General features: G+C 44.9%; 1 protein-coding gene across 1 annotated transcript in view; it reads left to right on the forward strand.

The window, feature by feature from the left end:
- Positions 1–13,937, forward strand: part of ARHGAP23 (Rho GTPase activating protein 23) — a 152,437-nt gene that overhangs the window by 22,236 nt on the left and 116,264 nt on the right. The gene's annotated exons all lie outside the window — the stretch shown is intronic.

Below are 13,937 nucleotides of genomic sequence, written 5' to 3' on the forward strand. Positions count from 1 at the left end.
AATGAGAGAGAAGGAGAGAAGGAAAGGGGGCACATTGCATAATCGCTGCAACGGTATTTTTAAAAAAGAAATCATCTGCTTTCTCACAAAGTAGCTTTCCTGAGTCTGACGACCTAGGACACATGCCTAGCCCACCCTCTTTTGCGTTTCAAAGTTTTATGTCCCACCCCAGAGCATCTGTAGCTCTGGCCAATGCTCTGGTTTTCAATCTGTGACTACCGCAACAAGTCAATTGCACCTGGGTGCTAAGGGTGCATACCAAAGGCACAAATCCTTTTGCTTCAAGAAAAAGGCAAGTGGCTATCTTGTGCTATCTTGTCCTTGCAGCAGTTGTTATGAGGTATAAAAAGGTAACCTCCGTCAATGCTTTAATTCAGCCTGCCCCGACATGGTGCTCTCCAGATATTGTGCAACTCCCATCAGTCCCAGCTGGTATGGCCAACACTGTAAGGGATGATGGGATTTATAGTCTAGTAATGTCTGGGTGGCAGCAGGTTGGAGAAAGCTGTTTTAGGATATACAGGTGAAACTCAGAAAATTAGAATATCATCGAAAAGTGCATTTATTTCAGTATTACAACTTATTATTTTTTATTTTTATTTTTATTTTTACAAATTTGGAAATTCCACAGTAATAAAACAAATAGTTCCAATAATACAAAAATAGGCAAAAATAAACATTGTTATTACATTTCATTAATTACATTCCATTTAAAATTGACCCGCCTAACGACAAATAATTACGATTACAACAAATAAAGGCTTGACATATCTTGCTTTGCATGCATAGCTGCCAAGTCTCCCGTATTCCCTGGGAAACCCCCATTTTTCCAGCCATTTCCCGCTGGCAGCCCAGATTTAAAAAAAACCCCGTAAATCCCCCGAATTCTTACCGGCCCGGGGAGGCTCCTTCTGCGCATGTCTGGAGTCACTGGACATGCGCAGAAGTGATTTCTGGCGCTGCGGCCATTTTGGAAATGGGCAGGGCATGCGTAGAAGCAACTTCCGGTGCCACTATGCCCAGTTCCAAAATGGCCACAGCGCGACTTCCGGTGCCACGCCACGCCGATCCTGGATTTTTCAATCTGGGAGTTGGCACCTATGTTTGCATGTCATGCATCTATTTCATATATCGGTTTCACCTTTTAAGTTGCATTACTGAAATAAATGCAGTTTTCGACAATATTCCAATTTTCCGAGTTTCACCTGTATATTGGTTGATGGGTTTGCCCCCCCCCCCGCAATTGCGTTACAGAGGGACCACAGCTCAGCGCTGACACAAGCCTTGCAGAAAGTCCCAGGTTGAAACTTTGGGTCCTCCAGTTGAAAGAACGACGCAGAAGAACTCTTGCCAGACAGACAGCCGCTGCAAGTCCGAGAAGAGTAGGAGTAGCCAACAGATTTTTCAGATGTTTTTGGAATGGAACTCCCATCATCCGTCACCATTGATGGGAGTTGTAGTCCGGCAGTGCCTGCCCTAGTAGCTATCTATCCATGGAATAGGCAGTAATGGTTCTCATGGGTCTAGCAGCTTCTTATGGGCAGCTTCAGGATCAGGTCTCTGAATTTTGCTACATGAATCACAAAGCTTGTTTGAAACTGCTTTTAATATTGTGTAAATAACTGTGTTTTAGTTTTAATGTTGGGTTTTAAAAGTTGTGACCCGACAGCTTGGGACCTTAGGTTGAAGAGTGGGTAATAAATTGCAGTAGTAGTATTAGTTAACAATACTGAGAATGATGACAAAAACTGTGAATCTTTTTGTAAACTGACGCTTTTCCTTACAATCAAGCGGCATGCAAATTTTACGTAATAAATAAATAAGTCATATGCTCCCCATTTACACCCTTCCCTCCCCCTTCAAAATTTGAGAGTTGTGTGATTTGGCTGCTGTTGTGGAAAAAGAGATGGGGATGGTATTTAACACCAGTAAAGTTGGCTAAGATGTATAGAATGAGTAGTAAATTATGCTGGAAATGCAAAGATAAGGACGGAGAATTTTATCATATGTGGTGGACATGCGAGAAAATTAAAAAAATTGGGAAATGTAATGAACTGAAAAAGATTTTTAAATATACTTCCCCCCAAAAAACCAGAGGCTTTTCTTTTAGGACTGATAGGAGAGGAGATTGAAAAAAGGAGATCAAGTATTATTTATGTATGCGACAACCGCGGCTAGGACTTTATTAGCCCAAAAGTGGAAAACCCAGGAGTTACCGACGATTGAAGAGTGGCAGACGAAAATGATGGACTATGCGGAACCAGGGAGAGTCAAAGTTCTAAAAGGATTGGAGTAAATTTGTGGACTATATGGAGAGGAATTGTAGAAGTTTAAAGACACTTAAAGGCAGGTTTGAAATAAATCCTACGAATTGACTTTGAGAGACGGAAAAAAGGAACTGCGAGATAGGAGTGGATAAGAAAACTGAATGAGGGGAAGGAGGGAAGTCAAAGCTCGGCAGAGCATATTGAATTTAAATAGTTGAATAGATGTTAAAAAGAAGAAATTTTGTGTTTATTATGTGTAGTGGTGTGTGTTGTTGAATGTTTTGTTGTTGTTTAATGTGTTTATTTGGAAAATTTTAATAAATTGTTTTTTTAAAAAAAGGAAAAAGAGATGGGAGAGATCATCAGCTACAACTGCTCTTGCTGGCTCATTGAGTCTGGTCCACACTGAAGGTTTAATAATAATAATATATTTATACCCCGCCCATCTGGCTGGGTTTCCACAGCCACTCTGGGCAGCTCCCAACCGAATGTCAAAAAACACAATACAGCATTAAACATTAAAAGCTTCCCTAAACAGGGCTGCCTTCAGATGTCTTTTAAAAGTAAGATAATTGCTTATTTCCTTGACATCTGATGGGAGGGCGTTCCACAGGGTGGGCTCCACTACTGAGAAGGCCCTCTGCTTGGTTCCCTGTAACTTTAATTCTCACAATTAGGGAACTGTCAGAAGGCCCTCAGCGCTGGACCTCAGTGTCCGGGCTGAATGATGGAGGTGGAGACGCTCCTTCAGGTATACAGGACCAAGGCCATTTAGGGCCTTAAAGGTCAGCACCAACACTTTGAATTGTGCTTGGAAACATACTGGGAGCCAATGCAGGTCTCTCAGAACTGGTGTTATATGGTATCGGCGCCAGAGATGACATCCGTCGTGATGTTACAGTGGCAGGCAGTGCTATGACTCTCTTTGGCTCATGAATCCAGCTGGTGATTCATGATGAGATGGAAAATCCGTGCGTTGTGGTCCTATTGTCCCCATAGCCTGTGTTCTTCAGTAATGTTTTTTAAACATGCCAGATTGTAAGGATCACTAGAGTCAAGAGGTTGTGCATCATTTTTCCACAACGCTGACAGGGCCTTGGCAGAGCACGGATGTGGCTGAGACATGTAAGAGGTTTCTTTGTCTGAGGGCCGTATTCCATTTAGGGCACACACACAAAAGTATCTTTTAAAAAGAAAGAAAGAAAAGAGCAGTATTGGTAACTTCCCTGATAAAACCAGCAGGCTTAAACCACGCCATTGGTGGAATTGCCACAATGTCATCATTATTATTATTTTTTTTAAAAAAGAAATTCTAACTTCTCAGGCTGGAGGGTTGTGAGCGATAGAATGTTCAAGCATCTGTGAGGGAAATGTTTTTGTCAGTTTGGCTGGGTGGGGGGCTTTGAGATAGAAGGGGATGCATACTGTTTGCGTGGAGGCAGGCAAAAAGGCTGAGAAGTGGAGGTGAGCCATGGTCCAGGAGATAAGAGAATGAAGGGGAAGGGCGGCTCGAAGGAAGTACTGTACCGTAAAATAGCCAGTAATTAGATGCAGAGGCCTTTGAGAGAATGGAGCAAAAGAGGCAGGGAGCTGAGGTGATGGGAGCTGGTGAAAACTTCACACTGAGCCTAAGGGGCAGTAGGTAAGGAGTCTTTTGGCAATTGGAGGGCATTCCCAGTCAAGGGGAGGCTGACGGGGCAGAGAACGGTGGTGCTACATTTCACATAATTGGTTTAAGCTCAAGCCAGAGACAAGTTGGTTTAAGAAAACAAAATCACAACCCAAGCTGCAAGTCCCAGGAAGCTAAATTTTGGCACCATCTTGTGGGGTTTTCCTTGAGTGCAATTTACACTCCCAGTTGACCAGTAAGTGAGCAACTTTTAATTCTGCTGCTTGAGGCAGGTACCCCCCCCCAAGCCGCAGATTTTTGGTTTGCAGCAAGATCTTCTGCTGTCTAAACATAGTTCAGGTGTATTTGCCGTGCTGGGCTTGCATGGTTGAGATTCCTTCCCTGTCGGCATTCCAGGGTCTCATTTTTCAGACAGCTGATTTCTGAGTAGGGCGGGCCCTCTTTCGATATCCCCTGCTTCTGTTCTTTTTTTTTGCCTTTTTGTCACACCACCTCTTTATATAGTGTTTTCATCCCGTGAAAACCAATGGGTTTTGTTTTGAGCTTTAAACGAGAGAGGGGAATTGGCAGTCACTCTGTACAGAGATAATCACTATTAAAATAACAGTGATTAGAGCAGAGAGAGAGAGCTGAATGTTTGCAGTTCCATCCAAATCGGTTTGGAGCAGTGGCTGGCATGCTGGAGTGGCTGGAGTGCTGGACTAGAACATGAAGGACCAGGGTTCAAGTCTCCATTTGGCCATGAAGCTTGCTGGCTCACTTTCGGCCAGCCTAAAAGCTCTGGGCCCAGCCTGCCTCTCAGGGTGGTTGTGAGGATAACATGGAGAGAGTACCGTCCTCTTTTTTCATTGCAGCGAGAGCTTCCTCGCTTATTTATTTTCTCTCTATTCTGTCCTTTATAACACATTGTTTTATTTGATTCCCACCCAGAAGCACTTGCACCTAGTTTCATATGTGTTGGGAATCCGTGGAGCTGGTGTCAGAAGTTGGTGTCGTGAAAAGATCTCATGAGGAACATCATATCACACTGGATTTAAAGAAATACTTAAACAAGGTTGACTCCCAATCCTTGCTGAGCCTCAAAGCTCTTTAGCTCTCCCCCCCCAAACCCCTTTTCCAAAGAGATTTAAAATGCTTTTTCGCACTTGGCTATTCTAATCGGGGCTTAAATTCTGAGCCTGGGGGGCTTAACCCTGGATATGTTTTCCAGGCCAAGATTCAGTCCTGGAATTATGCACATTGAGGTAGGAAGTTCCCCTAAGCATGCGCAGAGTGTCTTTTCTCTGTCACTAGATGGATCCCCACAAACCTAAGATTGTTAGATGGTCCTTCCCATCCCTGAAAATCAACCAATAAAGGTTTGTGTGCGTAACACAGCTGGGTAGAGGAGAATGGAGCTAAATTGGCATTCTAGTTCCTGCCTGTCCTCAGCCTAGATAAATAGTGCAGTGTAGAGTGGAGATTCACATGCTCCTTGCCACAAATGCCTATCTTGCCCTAGGGAAGTCCCACTGTATAGCCGTTGTGTTTCAAAAAAAGTGTTTCACACTTAACCAACGTGAGTTTGCAGTCTGTCAAATTTGGCTATCCTGCTTGAGTGTTGGTGCTTGGGCATAAGATGGTTCTAGTCCAGGGGTCAGCAAACTTTTTCAGCAGGGGGCCGGTCCACCGTCCCTCAGACCATGTGGTGGGCCGGACTATATTTTGGAGAAAAAAAAGAACGAATTCCTATGCCCCACAAATAACCCAGAGATGCATTTTAAATAAAAGCACACATTCTACTCATGTAAAAACACCAGGCAGGCCCCACAAATAACCCAGAGATGCATTTTAAATAAAAGGGCACATTCTACTCATGTAAAAACATGCTGATTCCCGGACCGTCCGCGGGCCGGATTTAGGAGGAAATTGGGCCGCATCCAGCCCCCGGGCCTTAGGTTGCCTACCCCTGTTCTAGGCGGTCAGTTTGCACCAGGGACGTTAATCTGGGAAGGTGTGTTTAAAGTCCCATTGAAATTAATACTGGCAAGTTAGTTGTACAGTGGTACCTCTACTTACGAATAACTCTACTTACGAATGTTTCTATTTACAAATGGAGCTCCGTCCGCCATCTTGGATGCTGTTTAGATAGGATTTTTTCTACTTACAGATTTTTAGATAGGGTTGCTTCTACTTACGAATTTTTTCTCCCAATGCATTCCTATGGGATTCGACTTACATTTTTTTTCGACTTACAAATGTGTGTTTGGAACGCATTAAATTTGTAAGTAGAGGTACCACATTAAGAAAGGTTGATTTTATGCGCACTGTTCCCCATAGATCCAAAGCCTTATATTATTTCCAAAACTACAGAAGAGTAAACCAGATGTCACAAAGTCATGATGCCATAGAGTATTGGGAAGTTTTTAATTTTTGACATTTTATTGTGTTTTTATATTTTTTCTGACAGCCACCCAGTGTGGATGCCAGCAAATATGGGTGGGGTATTAATAGTAGTACCGTAGTAGTAGTAATTATTAATAATTGTCAGGGGGACTCCCTACAGGGAGCCTCCCCCCATCATCCTGACTAGCACTTCGCCCAGCGAGAGTGGGAGCAGCGGGTCAGGCGGGGGGAATGAGGAATGGAGCGGAATGGAGGGAAGACTCGGTGAGGCATCAGAGCCCTTGCACTGTCCAAGCCAACTAGTGGAGGAAGGAAGGCTCAGCAATGTATCAGAGCCCCTGCACTGCCCAAGCCAACAGGTAGAAGAGGGAGCGCAGCCGCTTCTGGCGCCCAAATTGAGGCACGCCCCCAAATGCAGGTTTAGGGGGTGGCGTTTCGGGGTCCCCAAGCTATTATGCTGGCCCCAGAGCAGAAGGGCGCCATTGCCGGATTCTGCGAGTGACTAGGAGGTCACATTTTCTGCTATCTCTGCACTGTAAATAGTATGCACAATAAAACCTTAAAAGACAGATCGGACTGGAGCGTCTTTACTCGAGAGTAGCCGCAACAATTCCCTGACAGCAATTAATAAAGTTTCCACACCCTGCCAAACACGTCTCCAGACTGGATGGCTAATGCAGCGTTTCTCAACCGCTGTTCCGCGGCACACTAGTGTGCCGCGAGACGCTGGCTGGTGTGCCGCGACGTGCGCCGACGAGAAGGGCGATTTGCATTGTCACGTGCCTGGCGGCCGCCAATAACCTGTGCTGACCCACCGGAAAGGAAGCCAGCCGGGTCACGACGTGGAGCGAGCGCAGCTCTCAACAGCCACCACCACGGGAGGGTGGTATTAGACAAACAAAGAAGCTGGCTGGATGAGCTCAACCTGAAACTTGCTGAGCAAAGTATTGTGCTGGCAGAGAAATCAGCGGCTTGTGAAGCCTTATTACAGGAGATTGCAACCAACACAGCAATTGGCAAGTGTTTCTTACAGTCATAATTATATAGTCAATATAGGGCGGCACAGAGTTAATTTTTTAAAACTTTTTAAATGGTGGTGTGCCTCGTGATTTTTTTCATGGAACAAGTGTGCCTTGGCCCAAAAAAGGTTGAGAAACACTGGGCTAATGAAATGGGTAGGGAAGAGAGGAAAACAGGGTGTGCTGTTAAAGCACTAAAGCTTTCCTATACAAAATCCCTATGGATCTGCTTTTTTGTCTATTGCATTATGTGAAGGGGCCTGTTGCAGACTCTTACTGGACCCAGGTGCCATACAGTCTTAATAGTGGCCGGAATTCCATATGCCTTATAGCATGGAAATATGATTGAACCAGGTAAATTGGACCTGAGAAGAAAAATCTGGGAACGAATTAATAGTATGAGTTACGGTGATGTTAAATAACAAGGAAAGCTTAGTTTATTGAATAAGCAATTGGGATTTAGTAACTCAGTATGTCAGCAGGGAGCTGGTACACACCCCTTACTGATATTTCTATGTGCTGATGTAGAGGAATAATAAAAGAAAAGGAATAAATAGTATGGCAGCCTCCTGTTAGGACATGAATAAGGATAGGGTGTGGTATTCATGTTTCTATATACTGTAGTATACATGCTGTCCGTATATAGTGAGGTTTTGCAAGAATTATATTTTTGCAAAGTAAATATTTACATATAAAAAAGGAAAGCTGAGATTCGAAGGTTTCCACAAGGGGGCAATCTGATTTTTGTAACCAGAGTTTCTTCGCTGCAGCTTCTCAATGTATCACTTGGTTTCGCCACCTATTGCATTTATCAGGTTGGGAATCAATTTTAAATGAAAAGCACCTGCAGAAAGGAGCATAGGAACTCAACAGAAAGGACTAGGCTACAGGGAAGGGTGGATGTGGAGGAAAAAGAGAGAGAAGAGACAGGGAGATAGCCAAACCTAATCCTTCCCAGAACACTACGCAAGATTAAGGTCAGAAAAATGAGATTTTAATAGGATTTTCTGGCAAGATAAAGCTTCGGTTGTAACATCAGCTGAATCCCGGGCCTTATACGGGGAAAGCAATTATTCCTCCCACCCAAGATAGGAATTCCTGGATGTGAGGGAATGGGGAAGAACTCACATCGGAGTATCCGAAGCTGATTTTTCCCAGTTATTGGAAAATTTCTGTAAGCAATATTTTCTCCTGTGCTGGGATATATGTGGACGTGTGTCCTGTGATGCATTTAAAATGTTTTAAGGCCTTGGTGAGCAACGTCGCAGGGATTCGAACCGCTGACCTTCTGATTGGCAAGCCCAAGAGGCAACAACAGCCAATCCACAGCAGCCCTTGCCGCAGCCACCAGTCAGCCACACAGTCGCCACTGACAAATTTATCCTGCTGGCAGTAGCAACCAATCTGCACTTTCCATGTATAGGACGACCCCCAATTTTTAAAATTAATATATCAGAAAAAAACCTAGTCTTATACACGGAAAAGTATGGTAATTTCTGGATCACCATTCCTCCTTTTATGTTCTCATCTCTTCTCTGCCTCTCTCTCCACTGCCTTCAGAGCGTGACGTCACCTCTACCAGCCCCTTCGACTTTTGTGCCAGGAGGTCAGCGCATGTCCTTCTGCTGCCAAATGGGCCAGCTGCAGATGTCAGGACAGGATGTGTGCTTGGAGCGGGCTTGCTGTGAGGTTTGTCCCTGAACCACTGGGGCAGGCGGCTGGGCAGCAGCAGCAAACAGTGTATAACACAACAACAGCTGGTCCTTAGGGACAGGATTTATCTTTTGTTTTCTCCGTGGGGTGGGGAAATGCTAGCAATCTTGGTGCCTTCTACAGCAGATAAAAGCATGTTTTTTAAAAGCATGTTGGTCTTTCTTAAAGGACTTCAAGGATTTTTTTTTAAAAAAAATATCAATATTAATTTCATCAGTATTAATGGCTGAAACAGAAGTCAGCCCTGTTGTTGTTATTTTTGAAATGTATTACTTACAGGTAGGTAGCCATGTTGGTCTGACGTAGTCGAAACAGAAAATAAAAAAATTCCTTCCAGTCGCACCTTAGAGACCAACTAAGTTGGTCATAGGTATGAGCTTTCATGTGCATGCACACTTCTTCAGATATCTCATACCTATGACCAATTTAGTTGGTCTCTAAGGTGCGACTGGAAGGAATTTTTTTTTATTTTTTGTTTTGAAATGTATTAGTTACGTTTAAAGCTATGGTTTTCCAAGTAGTGATGTATGGAAGTGAGAGCTGGACCATAAAGAAGGCTTATCGCCGAAGAATTGATGCTTTTGAATTATGGTGCTGGAGGAGACTCTTGAGAGTCCCATGGACTGCAAGAAGATCAAACCTATCCATTCTGAAGGAAATCAGCCCTGAGTGCTCACTGGAAGGACAGATCGTGAAGCTGAGGCTCTAATACTTTGGCCACCTCATGAGAAGAGAAGACTCCCTGGAAAAGACCTTGGAGACCTTGGAGAAGGGGACAACAGAGGACAAGATGGTTGGACAGTGTTCTCAAAGCTACCAACACGAGTCTGACCAAATTGAGGGAGGCAGTGGAAGACAGGAGTGCCTGGCGTGCTCTGGTCCATGGGGTCACGAAGAGTCGGACACGACGAAACAACAACAGTTACGTTTAAAATAAAATACAGTAGGGCAAATGAAGCACCGTGGCAGACAAAGCAGCCGGTGGTAATTCTTAAAAGGTCTTTTCCTGGCATGCGAAGGATAATAGTGCAGGCAAAAGACAAGAGTCCCCTTTGCTAGCAGGGGCACCTTAGCCAAAAGCCCCTTGCTGGTGTCTGCCTTGCCTCATACAGAGGAGGCACATAGAGGAGAATTTCATCTGATGATGCTTTATTACGTTTTATAGTACCATATTCTGTAAGCCGCCCAGAGTGGCTGGGGAAACCAAGCCAGATGGGTGGGGTATAAATAATAAAATTATTATTATAAAGTATGGTGATGATGAATAATTTAAAGTGTGGGTGGGGTTTGGTATGAGGTTAGGCATCCCTTCAGGTTGTGAAACAGGGTGAAAACCAGCAGTTGTCCTAAGATGTGGAGGAAGGAACTGATAGATTGCCTCCCACTTTGAAAGTCTTAGTGTCGGGGAAATTTCCCCATCAGTACATGCAAATGAACTGAAGAGTGATCCTTCACCTGTTCTTGAGCTTGTTGGAAAATGGCAAGAGTTTATGGAGATTCTCCTCTGCAAGTGAGAATCAGTGGTTTGACGTGCGAGCGCAGCCTCCATGCCTTTTTCCAGACCAGAAGCTGTGCTCCTACCAAACTGAATTCTGTTTTTGCATCTTCTTTTTTTAAGGGATGTTTTTCCAGAAATATTTTATCCCCTACTTTTGCAACCTTGGTGTTACCTTCAGAAAGAAAAGGCGAAGAGGGCATTAAACCTCCTTCTGCCTAGTGGGAAGTGTTTGTGACTGGGACATCCAGTGCCAGGGGGCGCTGAGTTTTGTCCCCACTGCAATATTGTCCCTGCCCACTCTCCCCAGAGTGAATGGCAGCCATTCAGTTTTATAGGATAAAGTAAAGGATTGCGCTTGGGACCCCTTTGAAATGGTAGAAGGTCCTATCTCTACAGCCCCTACCTCCGTATCTCTGGACAGCCCCATTTTAGTGAAAGCCAGCAGAATTTAATAGTGTGTTGCAATGCTGGCTTTTACCGATATATAAAATGTGATCTGCTGGGATTGTGCCGTGAGAACTTTCCAAAGCTCCAGCCGCATCAGTTTATATTTTGATGCCTCTGTGCTGGATAACTGCAGCCAGGGGAGAGTTTCCTCTGTTATGATCAGGGTGTTCCTCCCTCCGCTCCCTCTTTCATCTGGAGGTGTTAGAAACTGCCCACAGATATAAACAGGAAGTGTGGAATTGCACCTCTGTACCAGGTTTTCCTTTGGGATGACTCAGTGGAAGGAGACTCATGAGCAACTTTGGATTTTTTTAAAAAATATTTGGGCCTGGAGATTAATTCTCTTGCGTATTAAGTTGATATACATGACTTGACTCACTGTTTTGAGTCATCTGGGGCTACGTGTTTGCACAGGCAACTTTCTGGATAGCTCACCTGCTGTCTGTTTGTCAAGGCCAGATTCAGGGATATGGGCATCTGTACCTAAATCAAGACCAAAGATGAGTGTTTCTCAGCTCAGGATCTTGCTGTTTCTTGCTGACCCTCCAGCCGGTCGAGGTTGGTCTATTAAAGCGAATGGGACACCGCCCCACCAACCTCAGCTTACTCTCAGCCGGCTCTGGCATTACCTCTTCTTGGGTCTCCCTGCCTTCTGCAAGTCCCAATTCGTACCAGCCTGGAACAAGACACTTGGAGCTGGAGCCAGAAGTAAGATAAGATAAGATAAGATATCTTTATTGTCATTGTCCCCTTGCGGGAACAATGAAATTACTCGGTTGCAGTACAGCAGACAGCAGATATTTCTGTGTTGACCAAGGAAGGGCAAAAGGCCAGGACCTGGACAATTTGAAGACTTCACGCAGGGGTTGATATTTCACAGCTCTATTCCCTTGAGGGACCCAGGTGGCGCTGTGGGTTAAACTACAGAGCCTAGGGCTTGCTGATCAGAAGGTCGGCGGTTCAAATCCCTGCAACGGGGTGAGCTCCCGTTGTTCGGTCCCAGCTCCTGCCAACCTAGCAGTTCGAAAGCACATCAAAGTGCAAGTAGATAAATAGGGACCACTCCGGCAGGAAGGTAAATGGTGTTTCCGTGCGCTGCTCTGGTTCTCCAGAAGCAGCTTTGTCATGCTGGCCACATGACCCGGAAGCTGTCTGCAGACAAACGCCGGCTCCCTTGGCCTATAGAGCGAGATGAGCGCCACAACCCCAGAGTCGGACACGACTGGACCTGATGGTCAGGGGCCCCTTTACCTTATTCCCTTGAGTGCATGAAGGCAGCTCTGATGCCTGAAACACATAGTCGTGGACAGTGCTATTTTTCTAGAAAAAGAGGTGCCGGAACTCACCACAAACAGCTCTCTTGTTGTCTTAGGATACCAATAGTGCCCACATGAGGGGTTCCGGCTGAAAAAAGAAAAAAGCCCTGGTCCTAGGTAGCTTACTAGGCTAGTTCTCACCTGGGAGTCCTCAGTAGGTCTCTCTTTGTAGGTTGGACATAGGCTTTGGGTCACAACAAGGAGTGGGCATGGGGTATGGGCACCTTTATTGCACATTATCAAGGGGGTGTTATCCAATACTGTTGGCACAACATGACAGCCATGTTATAGGCAGTGGTAGAACCTGAGATATGAAAGCTAGGAGAAAAATGCCACCTTAGGTTATGGGTGCAACAACGGAATGTCTAGGCACGATTTTTTTATAGCAAGAATACAAAGCTGAAAATGAATGAACTGCAGCTAAAATACTATGTTCGATTTTCACATGGTCTAGTCCTTCCCCTGCCCACCCCCCTAATATTTGTAAGAGGGTCTCTTCTCCAGTCTTCAGAGAGTAGCTCGAAGTGGGGAGGCAGAAAAAGGTCCTCCTTTCCTTCCACTCTGCAGTTTTAATCTGAAATCTTAGGCGCAGTACTGTGCCCAGAGCTCAGAAACTGCTCGTGCTATAATGAAATTTCCCCGTTAACAGAATGCGCCTAGAACAATGGGAATTTCGAACACAGGCTACAGGCAGCGTTCCAGATCGCAGCTATCCTGGGCTGTAGATTTGTAGGAAAGCGTTATATCCATTAAAGCAACAAACATCTTGTCATTGAAGGGGAAACAAATGAGCAAACAAACATGCAATTGTTGCAATATAAACATGGAACCCGAATCAGTTTATAGGTTCCCTTGGTTTCTCTCCCCCCCCCCCCCGGTTCCAGGAGTTTGCTGCTTTGAATCAGCAGAGGGCTCTGCAGTCCATGGGGAAACTCCGGAGAGAACGGTGTCTGTTCCTGTTTGTGTATACGAGGCAGAGCGGCCTGATGATGGGAGTTGCATTCTGGGAAATTTCTGCTTTCTCTCGGCATGACTGTCTATTTAGGGCGCTCCTGTGCAAAACTCCCAAGTATGTTGGAAGGAGTCCAGCTGCTCCGGCGTTCTTGCGTGTAGAATTTGCCCTGATGAACACTGCCTGACCTTTTTCCACGTTTCAAGCTGTTGAGAACTATTTTGTAGGTGAAAGAGACCCCCACCTCTTCAATGTTTCACCTCCAACTTTCTCTTTTAAGTTAGGGGAAGATTGCAGGGTGCATTCCAGATTGAAGGAGGGGGTATTTTTTTAAATGGTCAGATATTTCATTCCAGCTTCAGTGATACATCTGAGTGAAATCAAACAGCTTTAGAGTCTCTATAGTTAGACAGTGGCTGGGGCAACCCAGCCAGATGGGCGAGGTATTATTATTATTATTATTATTATTTATTTCCACCATCTCCAGAGCTGTGGTTCCACCTCCCCTAATCCTGAAATTGACGGGCAACGGAATATTTGGCTTCAATTCCCTTTCCACACTTCCCGCGCTTCAACTTTTAAAAAATAAATATGAGAAATAAGTGTAATGGCCCTATGTGCACATCACAGTAAGCCAGGACTCCTGGCTTATTCTGGCTCAGTGTGAAAGAGCAGCATGTGTGCAACCCATTTGTTCACCCTTTTGTGCA

The sequence above is a fragment of the Zootoca vivipara genome, chromosome 13 (genome assembly GCF_963506605.1).
Source record: "Zootoca vivipara chromosome 13, rZooViv1.1, whole genome shotgun sequence".
Lineage (NCBI taxonomy): Eukaryota > Metazoa > Chordata > Lepidosauria > Squamata > Lacertidae > Zootoca > Zootoca vivipara.